At 37.4% G+C, this 17381-nt stretch overlaps 1 pseudogene; it reads left to right on the forward strand.

The window, feature by feature from the left end:
- The first annotated feature begins 2156 nt into the window (after positions 1–2156).
- On the forward strand, positions 2157–12030 carry LOC132644128 (beta-glucosidase 13-like; annotated as a pseudogene).
- Positions 12031–17381: the final 5351 nt, after the last annotated feature.

The following is a 17381-nucleotide window of genomic DNA, read 5'->3' on the forward strand; positions in this document are numbered from 1 at the left end:
TTAGAATCTCAAAACTATGTATTGAATCCCTAGATTGATCCTGATAACTTGTTGTTTGATATTGATGTTTAAAAAACTGTTGAAATAAGGAAAGGCAATGAGGTATTAGGCTGGGACACTTAAATCCCATTTAGATAGATTAAGAGCACTAATTCGATGTTGTGTGATTGATTATATATTTAAATTCACTCACTGTTTTGATAAACTTGATATATCTACATTGGAATACTGAACTACTCACTTTGAATACTCATTCTTCACCCCTCTTTCTTTGCATGGACCGGGGAATTTCGAATCCCAAATATCCTCGAGGTGCTTCGACAACCTAGCTGTTGTATTCATGAGATAATGTTGCTTGTTGTTGCTGTTTCTCTGTGATGAACTGCTACATCTCTTAGGCAAACAGTTGATGCATTTGAGGCTTAAGCCTGTACAGAACGTTACATTTCTGCCCTTGCCAAATGAATTGCTTGCCATAAGCTGCTATACAACTTGCCGCTGTTGTGTCTTGGACCAAACTATTGCTGCATTGTTTGGGCAAATAGCTATTGCCTTTAAGGACAACTGCCTGCGGTCATGTTGCTCTGAATTGTTGCAACTAGTTGGCTGCATCTGGGATTTTGAAACTATTGTTGTGTGTGGTTTGTTATTGCTCTATTTTGGTTCCGTCGTCGAGAGAAGCATGTAATTGAATCTAGATCCCTTTTAATCAAGAAGCCGACCTCATGCATTTTTACTCGTCAAGGCTGTAACTTAAACATTTAAAATCAGTTAGTCAACTGGAAGTTTTAGGAGTTAAAACTTGTCTTAAAATCGGTTGAGTATTTTTAGAAGAAGTAATTTTAGAAAATCTTTACAATGGATTTTTTTAAGCACCAAGGATTGTTTTTCTACAGGTTGATTTGTAGTGAGCTATTAACTTTTTCCAACTCCTTAAATTAAGCCAACTACTACTTTTGAAACATATTAATATTTTCCCTAAATTTAATTTTGCTCAACTATAGTACTTTCTGATTTTAGTATTTTATCATCTATGTATATACTTAAACACGTACGCTTAAATTTAGCTTCAATTAACTCCTTTCCTTCAAATACTTGAATTCCAAAGATACTTAGTTACCTCTTACATTCACACTCAGCCCTTTTTTTAAAATTTAAGTCCAGTCGGTTAACCGTTAATGGATTTTAAAGAATGCTTAACACCTTCCTTTTAGATTAATTGAATCCTTACCTAGAATCTTTAAGTTTCGTACACATTAAAACGGAGTTAATTTTAGAAAATAACTTTAATCAACTTTAGGTGTTCTAATTTACCATAAATAATTAGGTGGTGACTCCTTAATTGTAATTAACCCCGGAATGTTGTAAATCATTTTGACTCCGATTAAAATGAGGTATAACAGCCATAATAAAAAAAATTCATTAGGTAATTAAACAAATCATGAGAAAATGAAAATCATGTAAGAGTTGGGCAAGTTGGGCATTGACCCCTTGTTTAATTAGTCCATCTTGACTCAGCCCATCTCAGCTCAAATAATCTTTGGGCGGATCATCAACCGGCCCATGTATTAACTCACGCATTTTGACCGGCTATACTGAAAAAAGTGCAGCCCCACCCGCTCATTAACAGCACTAGGTAGAACACCTCTTTAGAAGTAGCAACTCGTTGTTAGTAGCATCCTTTGTACGTTAAAAATTCCAAAGCTCTAGTTATATTTTTTTTTTATTGTTCGTCCAAGTGAAATTTCTGAGTAATTGGAAGTGATCAGTTAAAAATTTAAACATCATCATCATTTCTATTTGATGCTCCTTATTCGTTTTGAACATTCTTAAATCTTTTTCTCATCTATTATTAATGACACAGCTAGCGAGCAAAAGTTGGCAAATGTATGGATCTGGTTTTCGATAAAAATTAATTATACTACGTATTTTTTATGATTTCGTGACGTTTCTGCAGAAAGGATAGCGGACAATAGCAACGGAGACATAGCCCTTGATTTTTACCATCGTTACAAGGTATTTTTTTTCTAGTAATATCAAAGCATCAAGCAAAAACCAACGAAGAAAGTTTTTGCCAGTGAAAATTAACCGTGGTTCTGATTTCTACAAATTTCTATCTAATATTGCCTAGCTATTCTTCAATGTTTATTCCTTAGGGTGACGTAAAGCTAATGAAATTTGAAGGGTTAAATGGTTTCAGATTTTCTATCTCCTGGTCAAGAGTTTTACCATGTGAGATTACTTTTCTTAGATTTTGCTTTATTGCAAAATGTTTTGTTATGCCATGCACAAAGTTTACAAGGAATCACACGACCAAGAACATTTCAAGTTGTGTACATCGAAAATATCAAATTTTAAGATTCAACTTAGTCCTCCACAAATTCAAAATGTTAATAAGGCCCGCCGTATAGAGATTAGGAAAAGGCTGTAGTGCCCTGACGAATGAATTATACCAATTGCATATATATCAGATAGAACCACTCAGGATCGTTGAATTCGTAACTTAATTGAAAATTAAGGTAAGTAACTTTTATTAGCATGTTTGCTGATCGTGTAAAATTCATTTACACCCGTCAGTGAATATAAGATAAAACAAACAATTTAGTAGAGGAATTGAAAACTTCAAAGATTAAACTGAATTCTTTAGGAGATATCAGCCATTATATACCATTAATTCCCCCAACTAATCAATCTGCTTATCTTATATGTCTCAGATGGGAAGCTTTGTAGGGGAGTAAACAAAGAGGGCATTGCCTTCTATAATGATCTTATCAATGAGCTCCTAGCTAAAGGTCAATTATCTATAAGATTTTCTTTTTTATTTTGTTTTCTTTTCTCAAATCAACTGAGGGGCGAAAACACGTTATATTTGGATTATTTTTCCCACAAACTCATTCAGGTATACAACCTATGGTCACACTATTCCATTGGGATCTACCCCAAGTCCTTGAAGATGAGTATCTTGGCTTTCTAAACCCTCAAATTATGTAAGTAACACTCATTTTAAAACAATTTTTGGAGCTATTCTTCTCAAGTTTCTAAAAAAGCCAGATACTAAATGAATGTAGCATTATTTTTGTAGCTATGATTTTCGAGATTATGCAGAGTTGTGCTTCAAAGAATTTGGTGATAAAAGTTAAAATTTGGACCACAATAAATGAACCAAGTGCCTATGCACTTACTGGTTATGACATAGGCATCTTCCCCCCATGAGATGCTCTTCTTGGAGGAATACTGGTTGTCTTGCTGGCAACTCTTCCACTGAGCCTTACATAGTTGGCCATCATTTGCTTCTTGTTCATGCAGAAACAGCCAAATTATACAGAGAGAAATATCAGGTCAAATCTATTTTATGTGGTGTTGTTTGATGATTCGGCCCGAAACTTTAAAAAAATAAAGGAAGACATCTGTAAATAGTGGTAAAAAACAAGTTTTAGAAACATTTGTGTGGCTATAAATTTTCTCATTACTGGTAAAAAGGGATACAATTTAAAGTTAAATTATTTTTAAATATAAAATGATAACATAATTTAGAAAAAAATTGCAAATAGTAATCCATGAGGATGTTGTCACAATTGGAAATTATTTTATCTGTTTGCAATCTGAAAAATAGTTTTTGTCTGAGAAATAGGCATCACAGAAAGGGAAGATAGGAATAATACTAGTGGCTAATTGGTTTGAGTCCTATTCCAAGATGAAGAAAGATGTAGAAGCAGCTCAACGAGCCATTGACTTCTCACTTGGATGGTACAATTTCCATATTTATGACCATTATATTTCTAGTTACTACTCTCCCTGATCTAATTTTATATAACTATGTACACGAAATTTAAGAAAATATTAGTTTAATTGTCTCAAAAAATTGTTCAACAACAACAACAACCCAGTGAAATCCCACAACGTGGGGTCTAGGGAGGGTAGAGTGTACGCAGACCTTACTCCTACCAAGGTAGGACGGCTATTTCCGAAAGAGCCTCGGCTCAATAGAAAGCATAAAAAGAGGTCAGATAAAGCCAAGAAATTCAAAGCGATGTGGAAATGAAAATAACGAAAGCGACTAAGCCATGATGAAGCAGTTTGCAAAGGGCAGTAGCTATTATAAAATAAGATAATCAAAGTACAGGAAATAACAGATAGTAACAGTAATCACAGCACAAGAACTTGATACGCGATAATGCGACTACGAATATGAAAGGATAAACGATACTATCTATCAGTCTTCTACCCTAATCTGAGTCCTCCATACCCTTCTATCTAAGGTCATGTCCTCGATAAGCTATAACTGCGCCATGTCCTATCTAGTCACCTCTCCCCAATACTTCTTCGGCCTACCTCAACCTCTTCTGAAGCCATCCAAGGCCAACCTCTCATACTTCCGTACTGGGGCATCTGTGTCTCTCCTCTTCACATGTCCAAACCATCTCATTCTTGCTTCCCGCATCTTGTCTTCCACCGAGGCCACTCCCACCTTGTCCCGGATAGCCTCATTTCTAATCCTGTCACTCCTAGTATGCCCACACATCCATCTCAACATTCTCATCTCGGTAACTTTGATCTTTTGAACGTGAGAAATCTTAACTGGCCAACACTCCACCCCATACAACATAGTCGGTCTAACCACCATTTTGTAGAACTTGCCCTTAAGTTGTGGTGGCACCTTCTTATCATATAGCACTCCGGAAGCAAGCCTCCATTTCATCCACTCTGCCCCAATACGACGTGTGACATCATCGTCAATCTCCATGCTGCCTTGTATAATAGACCCAAGATACTTGAAACTACTTTTCTTTTAGATGACCTGGGTACCAAGCCTCACTTCCACGCAAGCCTACTGAGGTGCTTCACTGAACTTGCACTCCAAGTACTCTTGTCTTGGTCCTACTCAGCTTAAACCCTTTAGACTCCGGAGTGTGTCTCCCACCCTCCAGCTTAGCGTAACTCCGCTACGAGTCTCGTCGATCAGGACTATGTCATCCGCGAAAAGCATACACCATGGCACCTCACCTTGAATTTTCCGCGTCAATCCATCCATCACCAAGGCAAATAAAAACGGACTAAGAGCTGATCCTTGATGCAACCCCATCACAACTAGGAAGTGCTCTGAGTTTCCTCCTACTGTTCTTACCCTGGTCTTGGCTCCCTCATACATGTCCTTGATCGCCTTAATGTACGCCACAGGTACACCTTTAGCCTCCAAGCATCTCCATAGGATCGCCTTTGGAACTTTGTCATAAGCCTTTTCTAGGTCGATGAATACCATGTGTAAGTCCCTCTTCCTCTCCCTATACTGCTCCACCAGTCTCCTTACAAGATGGATGGCTTCTGTAGTTGAGCGTCCCAGCATGAATCCGAACTGGTTCTCTGAAATAGATACGCCTCTCCTCACCCTCATCTCCACCACCCTTTCCCACACTTTCATAGTATGGCTTAGCAGCTTGATACCTTTATAGTTGTTGCAACTTTGGATATCGCCCTTGTTCTTGTATAGAGGGATCATTACACTCGACCTCCATTCTTCAGGCATCATTGTCGTCTTAAAGATGACATTAAACAACATAGTCAGCCACTCCAAAAAACCTGCCGAGCCCGCAATCTTTCAAAATTCCCCTGGAATCTCGTCATGTCCGGTCGCTCTTTCCTTGCGCATCCTACGAACAACACCCTTAACCTCCTCAACCTTAATACTCCTGCAATAACCAAAATCGCGACGCCTCCCTGCATGTTCAAAAAATTGTTCATAGAGCAAAAAATCGAATTGAATTATAAAATGTGAATAGTATAATGAAGACAATATCTATACTTTAAGCCACTTATTTTGTTATAACAACATAGAACTTTTGAACTACATCGTCATACAGTTTATTGCAGGTTTATACATCCATTAACCCATGGTGATTATCCAGAAAGTATGTGCCAAATCGTAGGAAATCGTTTACCAAAATTCACAAGCGAGCAAGCTGAGGCGTTGAAGGGTTCCTCTAATTTCATGGGACTAAATTACTACACATCAATGTATGCAGCTAATATTGTTACTCGAAATAAAGAGAACCTTAGCTACGTAACAAATATTCAAGTGAATCAAACAGGTAATTAATTGATTGTTTTAGAGTCTTTTAGACAGTGAGAAAACTTTATAGCCTTCATATAAATAACACTTCATCTTTTGTTGTTTTCTTCTCTTTTCATGGAGTGGAAAGAAACGGAAAGCTCATTGGTGAACCGGCATGTCCTTATTTCTCTTTTAATCATATAGAAATGAATTACCATATTTTTTTTCTTCAACGGCTATTTTCTTATATTACATTTTTTTTTCTTGGATGCAGACAGGATCCGCAGTTTTCTATGTTGTCCTAAGAGGACTTCTAGAAGTTCTTGTCTATACAAAGGAAAAGTACAATAACCCAAAAAATTACGTAATCGAGAACGGTATGATACGAAATTTTCTCAACTGTCTTAATCAAATTAACTTGCCGAATTACTTTGGTAGAAATTGAAATGTAACTTTTTATTTTATTTTTTATTATCAATAGGTATGAGTGATGCAAATGTAACAACGGTTGAGGAAGGAGTCAATGACTTCCAAAGGGTGGATTTCTTACGTCGCCATCTCTTGGCCCTCAAGGCAGCCCTTAAGTACGTAACTAAGTCTATTCTCTTCTTATTTAACTAATTATAGTTTTGTCTTTCCCCTTCTTTTGCTAATATTTCAAACAGAACTATCTTACTTGTTAATGTTTCCATCCAAGGGATCTAGGTTTTTTTTTGGTATGATATACTTCTTTCAATTGCCTCGAGGGGAAAGGGAATATACATATATTTGTATATGCTTCCCAGAGTAAATATCTAAAACCCCCCAAACTATTCACGTTTTGCAAGTTTAATACTACTTAAACTATGGCCTCTTGAACTACCCACGTAGTTGTTAGGATTTGAATTCCAAATCCGACCTTTGTAAGCAGGTTCCCAGGAAAGATTGGAGGATCACAGCTGGACCACTTAAATACCAACCTCCTTAGACAGAACCTACTTACGTCGTGATGTAAGCGAAGAATAAATAGCACACACAGATTTATAGTGGTTCACCCTCAATGTGAGAGCTACGTCCACGTTGCTGCTGCAGATCTTATTAAAGAAGAAATATTACAAGTGTTTACAACACTCAACCTCACAACCCCAATTCCAATTTCACTCAAGAATTTTTTACTAAAAAATTCTCTCAAAAAACCTTCTCTTACTTAGGCCTTTCACTAAGAGTATTTCTCTTAGATTTTTTCTCTCTTTGAGATGTGTTGTCTTCTTCAATTTTTTGGTGTATCTAGCAAATGAGAAAGCTTCCCTATTTATAGGGATGAGATGAACCTATTGATGTCATTAGTGACTCAAGCAAGCACTTGATAATTTTCCAAAGACAAGGAAGATGTTTTCTTCCTCAAAACAAGGGGATGGACCCAACAAATCTCCCACTTGAAGACTAATTTTAATTTGTCTTCACACTTTAATCGATGCAGCAGCTCTTTCCTAGTTTCATACTTCGTGCAGGCCAACTGAAGCTGAGCATAGCTTTAGTTTGTCTATCATCACTGCCTTTGTCAGCATGTCTGTTGGATTCTGACTCCCTGCGATCTTCTCAAGCACTAGCGCTCCATCTTCCAAAGCTGATCTAATGAAATGGTACCGGAGTTGTATGTGCTTCGTTCGAGCATGGTAGACCGGGTTCTTTGCCAAATGAATGGCACTTTGGCTATCACAATATAGCACACTTCCCTCGTGGTCCTGATCCAATTCCCGCAGAAAAGATTGTAGCCACATCATTTCCTTTGTGGCCTCCGTCACAGCAACGTACTCAGCCTCACAACCAGAGAGAGCTACTATCTTTTGCAACTTGGAAACCCAAGAGATTGCAGTACCTCCGAAGGTGTAAACATACCCGGATGTGCTCTTTCTGCTATCAACATCACCACCGTTGTCAGCATCAACATACCCTTGCAATCCTGTTTTTTATTTTCGGAAATACAGAGCTGAACTCGAGCTGCCTTTCAGATATCTGAATATCCACTTCACAGCCTCCCAGTGTTGCTTTCCCAGATTGCTCATAAATCGGCTGGTAACTCCCACTGCATGTGCAATGTCTGGCCTTGTACATATCATAACATACATAAGACTACCGATTGCAGATGCATAAGGTATCTTGTCCATCTGCTTCTTCTCATCCTCGGTTGTCGGCGACTGATCCTTTGACAAACGAAAGTGTCCAGCCAAGGGAGTGTTGACTGCTTGGCATCATGCATGTTGAACCTTTTGATAACTTTCCTCACATATTCTTCTTGTGAGAGTTTGATGCCCTCCTTGCTTCGATCGATTCTCATCTCAAGGATTTGCTTTGCAGCTCCCAAATCCTTTATTGCAAACTTTTCCGATAACCCTTTTTTCAACCGATCAATCTCCTGTAGGTTTGCTCCTACGATTAGCATGTCGTCGACATAGAGTAGCAGTATCATGTACGAGTCTTCAACAGTGATCTGCCTCGCACCTTGAAAAATCAGCTTTCTTCATAAAGCTGTCAAACTTTAAATACCACTGTCTTGGAGCCTGTTTTAGTCTGTACAGACTCTTTTGAAGTTTGCACACCAGATTCTCCTTTCCTTTGACTTTGAATCCCTCCGACTGTCGCATGTAGATTTCCTCGTCTAGATCACCGTGAAGAAATGCAGTTTTGCACGTCCATCTGTTGCAGATGTAGATTTTCCTTTGCTACCAGTCCAAGAACAGTTCTGATAGTCACCATCTTGACTACGGGAGAGAAGATCTCTGTATAGTCGATGCCTTCTTTCTATTGAAATCCCTTTGCAACCAGCCTTGCTTTATAACGCTTTCTTCCATTGGGTTCTTCCTTTATCCGATAAACCCATTTGTTTTGCAATGCCCTCTTATCCTTTGGCATCTCGGCTAATTCCTATGTATGATTTTCCGATAGTGAATCCATCTCATCTTTCATTGCCAGCTCCCACTTGGTCGATTCATCGACTTGCATTGCTTCTTCATAACATTCCGGCTCCCCTCTATCAGTGAGTAGAATGTAGTTGAGGGATGGAGAGTACATGTGAATCGGCTTCCTGATCCTGGATGATCTACGTAGTTCTGTGATTGGCGTCTGCTTATTTGTTTCAGAATCGACACTTTCATCAGCACCTTCTCGGATTGTTTGTTCCTCTGCCTCGGCTGTACCTGGCTGCGGCTCAGGTGTCGGGAAGTCCCTCAAATCGACTATTTCCGATTCCTTGTCCTGACATTCTGAATTGTTTTGCAACTTGTCTTTGTACAGTACCTCTTCGTTGAAGACAACATTCCTGCTTCGGATGATCTTCCGATTTTGTTCATCCCAAAATCGGTAACCAAGCTCGGTGTCACCATAGCCAATAAAGTAACGCTTCTTTGATTTTGGATCAAGCTTGCTTCTAGCCGTATCATCATTATGAACATATGATAAGCAGCCGAACACTTTCAGAAATGAAAGATTTACCTTCTTGCCACTCCAGACTTCTTCTGGAATTCTGAAATCCAAGGGAACTGACGGTCCTCGATTAATTAAGAAGGCCGCGGTATTGACTGCATCTGCCCAGAATGTCTTGGGCAGTCCAGAGTGTATTCTCATACTCCGAGCACGCTCGTTCAACGTTCGGTTCATTCTTTCGGCTATTCCATTTTGTTGCGGCGTTCCAGGAATAGTCTTCATCATCTTGATCCCATTATCGGCACAGTACCGTTTGAAATCACCATCAGTGTATTCTCCGCCGTTGTCGGACCTCAAACACTTCAACTTGAGGTTTGTTTCATTCTCAACCATGGCTTTCCATCTTTTTAATACACTAAACACATCGGATTTATTTTTCATAAAGTAAACCCACACCTTCCTGGTTGAATCATCAATGAAGGTCACGTAGTAGTGTGATCCTCCAAGAGAGGGGACAGTGGTAGGTCCCCACACGTCTGTGTGCACCAATTCCAGCTTCTCGACCTTCAACTCCCTGCCTGCATTTGAGAAGCTTACTCGCTTTTGTTTTCCGAGAATGCAGCTCTCACACGTATAAAGGTCCACCGTCTTCAGCTCCGGAATTAAGCTATTTGTCACCAACAGCTTCATCCCCTTCTGGCTAATATGTCCCAGCCGACAATGCCACAAATCTGTCTTCTTTGTGTTGTCAACCACAACAACAGTATCACGACAGCTAGTCATCATGTAGAGAGTGTCAATCTTCTTTCCTCGGCCAATTACCATAGCACCTTTCGCCACCTTCCAAGACTCATTACCAAAGTTGAGATAATATCCATCATCATCAAGCTGACCTACTGAGATCAAGTTTCGCATCAGCTTTGGAACATATCTAACTTTTGTAATCTTCCACGAGGATCCATTTGTCATCTTCAAATTAATGTCTCCCGTGCCAACAACGTCTAGCGGCTCTCCATCGGCTAAATAAACTTTGTCGAGATTCCCAGCCACGTAGTTTGTCATTATATCATGATGTGGGGTGGTATGAAAGGACGCTCCTGAGTCAAGCACCCAAGAGTCTATCGGGCTGTCAATCGATAGCAACAACGCATCGCCAATGTCTTCCGTAGCAGCGTTGATTCCAGCCCCCTTTTTGTCCTCCTTCTTTGGCGCCCTGCAGTTCTTCTTGAGGTGACCTGGTTTTCCACAGTTCCAACACTCAAGTGTTCATCCTGGTCTGGATTGACCCCTGTCATTCCTTGACTTCGATCTATCCCTATTTCGGTTGTAGTTTCTGTCATAATTTATGCTTCTGTTTTCAACATTAAAAGCAGAACTCGTCGATGCCTCTCCAGAATCTGTCCTGCGCACCTCCTCAGCAAGGATACGATCCCTAACATCGTTGAACTTTAGTTTGTTACTGCCGACAGAATTACTAACCGCTGCTCTCATTGGCTCCCAGCTATTTGGTAGGGATGCCAACAAAATTAGAGCTTGCACTTCATCATCGAAATCAATTTTTACCGATGACAATTGATTTACAATGGTATTGAATTCATTTACGTGTGCAGCAACATGAGCATTTTCCATCATCTTTAGATGAAATAGTTTCTTCATGAGAAATACCTTATTATTTGCCGAAGGTTTCTCATACATGTCAGACAATACCTTCATCATATCTGCGATGGTCTTCTCCTTTGCCACGTTATGAGCAACGTTCTTTGAGTAATGAAGTCACTCACATGACACCACTTGACACTACTGTTGGGTCCATCCCCTTGTTTTGAGGAAGAAAACATCTTCCTTGTCTTTGAAAAATTATCAAGTGCTTGCTTGAGTCACTAATGACATCAATAAGTTGATCTCATCCCTATAAATAGGGAAGCTTTCTCATTTGCTAGATACACCAAAAAATTGAAGAAGACAACACATCCCAAAGAGAGAAAAAAATCTAAGAGAAATACTCTTAGTGAAAGGCCTAAGTAGTGAAAGGCCTAAGTAGATACACCAAAAAATTGAAGAAGACAACACATCCCGATGACAATTGATTTACAATGGTATTGAATTCATTTACGTGTGCAGCAACATGAGCATTTTCCATCATCTTTAGATGAAATAGTTTCTTCATGAGAAATACCTTATTATTTGCCGAAGGTTTCTCATACATGTCAGACAATACATTCATCATATCTGCGGTGGTCTTCTCATATGTCATTAAATATTTATTTTTAAAATTAATTACTCTTAGTTCTTATTTATTACTGTGTTTTTTGTCTTTAGGTAAATATTAACTCCACTTTTAATTAGTCGAAGATAGAATGAAAATATTGATGACTAATGCACTTGTCATAATTTCCTCCTTTTTGTAACAGGAACGGGGTGAACGTTAAGGGTACTTTGCATGGTCGTTTTTGGATAATTTCGAATGGACTTCAGGATATACTCAAAGATTTGGGCTAAATTATGTTGATTATAAAGATAATCTAAAGAGATATCGCAAACGTTCTGCTCTTTGGCTGAAGAAATTTCTTCTCAATTAATTAGAGATTGTCTGAGAATTTCGATGGCTAATTAATTAAGGCCTATAATTAGAACCAAAAAATGCACTTAATTACTGAAGTACCTCATTAAAATCCATACGTAGGTTTGAGGATTCATAAGCCTCATACATATTCTTTAGCCTTTCCTCAATCATTAAATATTTAGCAATCCAAAGCTCATGATGAACAAAGTTTTGATAATACGAGTCTTGAATTCTTTCTTTTATTTATGCACTTTCTTTTTATTTGCATCCTATAGTACTATGTTGTGAGTTACAAATCTCTGTCAAAGACTTTTGCTTGTTCTATTTATTTGGACACCTTGTCCTTATAGTTACTCGCCCAAAAATGTAAGTTAATCGGATATGTTTTTTGGACCTTACAAAATTTAAGAGTGTGAACTAGATTTTACTCGAAATAGAAATAAGAAAATGTTAAATCAACTAAAACTCTCATGCAAGAATGACAAACTAAGCTGGCAGTCTACCTGGAAATGGGATAATTACATAATTATATCCCCTTCAAGCTGTCCTGTTTTTCGGAGTAAATATTTCAAAAGATCACTCAACTAGGAGGAATTATGTAACAAAGTCATTTAATTTAATTTTGTATCAATAAAATCACTCAACTTAGGACTTTTTTCTTATAAATCACCCAACTAAATAGTTTGTCATAAAAACAAATTGACATGACAAAAAAAAAACTTTTATGCCATGTAGACATGGACCCCACAAATATAAAATAAATTAAAGAAGACTCATATCTTATACCCGGCCCACCCACCACTAATCAAAATGGTCTCATCTAAAACCCGGGCAATTCGCACTATTGCCCCTATCTTGGGGTGGTCTTTAATTTTTGCCCCTCAAATTGTTAGTCATTAATTTTTGCCCTTCGACACTTTAAGTAATAAAAAAGTGGCCGAAAATGCCCTTGACATTCGGGGTTCGAACCCCAGCAGAGTAAGCAAAAAGAAATTGCAAGACATGGCTTCATAGAAACTATGCCTATTCAAGTAAAGTTACATAGAAACTATGCTTTTTCGGCAAAGTTACATAGAAACTATGCCTTTTCCGACATAGTCCTGTAGGGTAACTTAATTTCTACAAAACTATGTCGGACAAGACATAGTTTCTATATAACTTTTTCCGAATAGGCATAATTTTATAAACTTTTGCCTGATAACTTAATTTCTACAAAACTACGCCGGAGAAGGCATAGTTTCTATGAAAGCTTGCCTTGTGATTTTTTTTTTTTCTGGGTTCGAACGCATAATCTCTGGTTTGTAAACCAGAGAATAAGGATACTTTGGCCCACAAATTTTCATTAAATAAGAAGTAGGGGCAAAAATTAAAGACCAGCGATTCGAGGGCAAAATAATTAAAGGCCAGCCCGTATGAAGGGCAATCCGCGCAATAACTTGCTAAAAACCCCTCACGCTAGGGCTGCATATCGGTCGGTTCGGTTCGGGTTTCAAAATTATCGGTTTAACTTATTGGTTATCGGTTTGTAAATATATTAAACCGTTAAAGAACCGTTAAAATATCGGTTAATGGGTTATCGGTTAATCGGTTTTTGTATGTTATCGGTTCGGTTATCGGTTTAACCGTTAAGATTTCACACAACAAAAAAATGGCTTGACCACAATATGAACGGTGACTGGTTAAAATTGAGGTAATTGGCAGGTTTATCCCGCTTAATCATGATTTATAATTGACAATGAGTTTCAACCCACAAAAAGATCAAGAAATGGATGTAGTTCCATATATGACTTTTCTTCATTTGAAAACTAATACTGTTAAAAGAAGGTTATTTTGCCACCATCTTTCAAAAGGTTATATTAAAATCACTCCTAACCCATAAACAGAACATAAACAAGCAACAGTTGAGTTTAAATCTTAACATACATCATATGCAAACACAACCTGAGACTTCTATATATACAGAACATAAACAAGGCAGCAGAGCATCTTAAGTGTATAACCAACAAAACACAATACTATGTTTCAGCCTTAATACTATCAAGAAGGCAGGTTGTTAATAATCTTTACATTTCTCCATCATTCTACGGTCTGCATCTTTACAGGGGTTAGTAAACTACCTATGAACGCCAACCCTATTGACAGGACCATAATTAAGCTATAGATTAGAACTTAGAAAATAACCCATAGAACAGCTTTTAGTGGGCACTGAGCAGCAGCGACAAAGGCAAAACAGTGCACAACAACTTAGTTAAAGGGTAGAAGTGTAATTAATTAAATTGTTATCGGGTTATCGGGTAACCCGTTAACAAAAATGGTCAACCCGCGACCCGACCCAATAAGCCAATAACTCAAAAACACCACCCGGAACCCGAACTGGTAATCCATTAACCCGAACCATTAACCCAATAACCCAATAATCGGTTCGGGTTATTGGTTTAACCGTTAACATGCACAGCCCTACCTCACGCTTCTTCTCCTTCTTTCTTTAAAATCGGGTTTCAAGAAATTCATCTCACATTCTTGACAAATATTTTTAGGAATAACTTCAGAGATATTTCATTGGTAACACTAATTTGTGTTAATCTCTCTTGTTGTTTATCATTTTACACTTAAAACACTTTTATTTATTTGTAAAATGTTGTAAATATTATTATTACGGTGGATGTCCAACTTCTAAAGAATTAACTCTCACACCTCCATGTTGTTCCCCCATAACCTTCAAAATTATTGTCATGTTAGTGACCACCTTTTGACTACCCTCTATTTAGTAATATAAATAGGAGTATGATAGGTGATGTATTTACACTTGCGCAACACTTGTTTACTTGGAGGAAATAAGAAAGTCTCCTCTCTACATATTCTTGCCAATTGTCTTTGTATTGTTACTTCTTTTCTTTTTATTTTATAACACGTTATCAATATGATGTGGTAGATTCATTTTTGAGTTTTCATCCCTTCGAATATCCGAACACTGAAACTTCTATACCTACAGTAAATTTGGCACATCACTAGAATTATGTTGCATGGGTGCAGTTGGCAGTAAGCTTGAGGCTTTGGTATGCCATTCATTTAACTACAAGAATTTAGTAGTAGCCATTGATGGATGATAAGAAAGCTTCAATCATGTAAATCACCTTGCAAAAAAGCATTGTATACATCCATTTGATGTATATACCAATGTCTAGCTGCTGCAATTGACAATATTGATCTTACTATTACCATCTTTACAACAAGAGAAAATGTTTTTTGGTAATCAATATCTTCTTTTTTTACTGTATCCCTTTGCCACTAGCCTAGCCTTCAATCACTCAGTGTCACTTGATACCTTGTATTTGATTTTATAAACTCACTTGCAACCTATGGGGGATTTTCCTTAATGTCACATGTGTTGTTATCTTGTAATGCAGTAATTTCTGCTTTCATTGCTTCAACCCATTTAGGGTCCTTAGAAGCCTCAGCATAACTTTTTGGTTCTATAACATTTGAAAAAGCAGTAAGAAAGGCTTGGTATTTAGGTGCTAAAGACTCATAAGAAATTTAGTTGGCTAGAATAAGGGGTATTTGAGGTGGTGTTTGGTGTAATGAAATCTTTCAACCAAATTGGAGGTTGTTTAGACCTTCCTGATTTTCTAGTTGGTACAGTTGAAATTTGATTTTGAGGTTCAGTGTTTGGTTGTGAGATATTATGAGCAACTAGTGGATGTTGAGTAGTAGGGACTGGTGAATTTTAAGTAGTAGGGACTGGTGAATTTTGAGTAGCTGTGTTGATAGGTGCTAAGTTTTGTAAGTTTTCTGAGTTTGTGTATTTTCACATGTACTACTGTTGGCATTTCAATTTGGTTATGTAGAGATTGAGATGGTAATACTACAATATGTTGATCTGTATTCAGCAGTATAGGTGTTTCTGGTGTTATCCACTTGAAAGGAAACTCAGCTTCTCTAAAACTTACATCTCTGTTCACACAAAACACTTTGTTTTTCATATCTTAAAGAATATATCCCTTTTGAACTTCTGAATTTTCCATCATGACACAAGTTTTTGCTCTTGACTGCAATTTATCAGTGACAATTAAATGCTTAACATAGCACTAACACCCTAGCACATTTAAATGAGAAATTGATGGTTTACGTTGGTATAACTTTTCATAAGGTGTCAGACCAATAACAGATGTAGGATGTCTGTTTATGAGATATACAGCTGCTTGTAAACATAATCCCCAGAATTTAAGGGGAATATTTGCTTGAAATCTAACTAGTCTTGTAATTTCTAGAATATATTTGTGCTTTCTCTCAACTACACAATTTTGAAGTGGTGTATAGGCACATGACCTTTGATGTACAATGCCTAAGTTTAAGAACAGACTGCTGCAGAATTCATTTACAATTATGTTCCATTATCAGTTCTCAAATTATGTTCCAATCAGTTCTCAATGTTTTGACAGTTTTATCGAACTGAGTTTTTATTTATGTGCAGGCAAGATATAATTTCACTGTTACGTGGAGATACTCGAGTGAAATTAAATATTAGTATGAATTTATTATTTCTAACCAATATTGTCAAGGGGTTGTTGGTTATGCAAATGCAGGAAGATTATTTGATCTACATAACGTTCGATCGCACAAAAATTATTTATTTGCATACAAGGTTCTGCCATATTTATTTGGTTCTACTAAGCAGTCTTATTTGTTATTTATGCAAATCGTGTCAAAGATAACCATGATCGTGAAACAAGCAAATGATATATCGGGATGAGCTCAAGGATGCAACATTTTTATGAATATGATTTTATCACAGTAGACACTGTTAATATCAACATTTGAAAAGTTGGTATATAAGATTGGAAGGTATTATCTACAAGAATTGATACATGGAAGGTGGAATAGAAGGAAACATATTTCGCTGAAAGTTATTTTCAGACACGATCTTCAAAAGAATAGTGGAAAAAATATTCAAGAAATTCAAGTGACAATTAGCAGAATTGTTATCTAAGGCATTGCCAACCTCAACAATTAAGAAGCTGATATACAAGATGCTAATGTGTCGTCTCCGGAATATCAAATGATGTTTTTATCAGGGGAGTATAATATGTCATGTACTCATTTTTCCTTAGCTGGGGTTTTGTCCACTGGGTTTTTCAGCCAAGATTTTTAATGAGACAACTAGCAATGCGTATTACTAGATATGTGTAATTTTTTCTTCACAAGGATTTTTTCCCACAGAGTTTTTTCCTATTAAGGTTTTAACGAGGTACATTATCTATCAATAGACATCCTAGGAGGAGTGTTGTAAATATTATTATTATGGTGGGTGTACAACTCCTACACCTCCGTGTTCTTCCCCCATAACCTTCATAGTTATTGCCATGT

Source organism: Lycium barbarum, chromosome 6, assembly GCF_019175385.1.
Source record: "Lycium barbarum isolate Lr01 chromosome 6, ASM1917538v2, whole genome shotgun sequence".
Lineage (NCBI taxonomy): Eukaryota > Viridiplantae > Streptophyta > Magnoliopsida > Solanales > Solanaceae > Lycium > Lycium barbarum.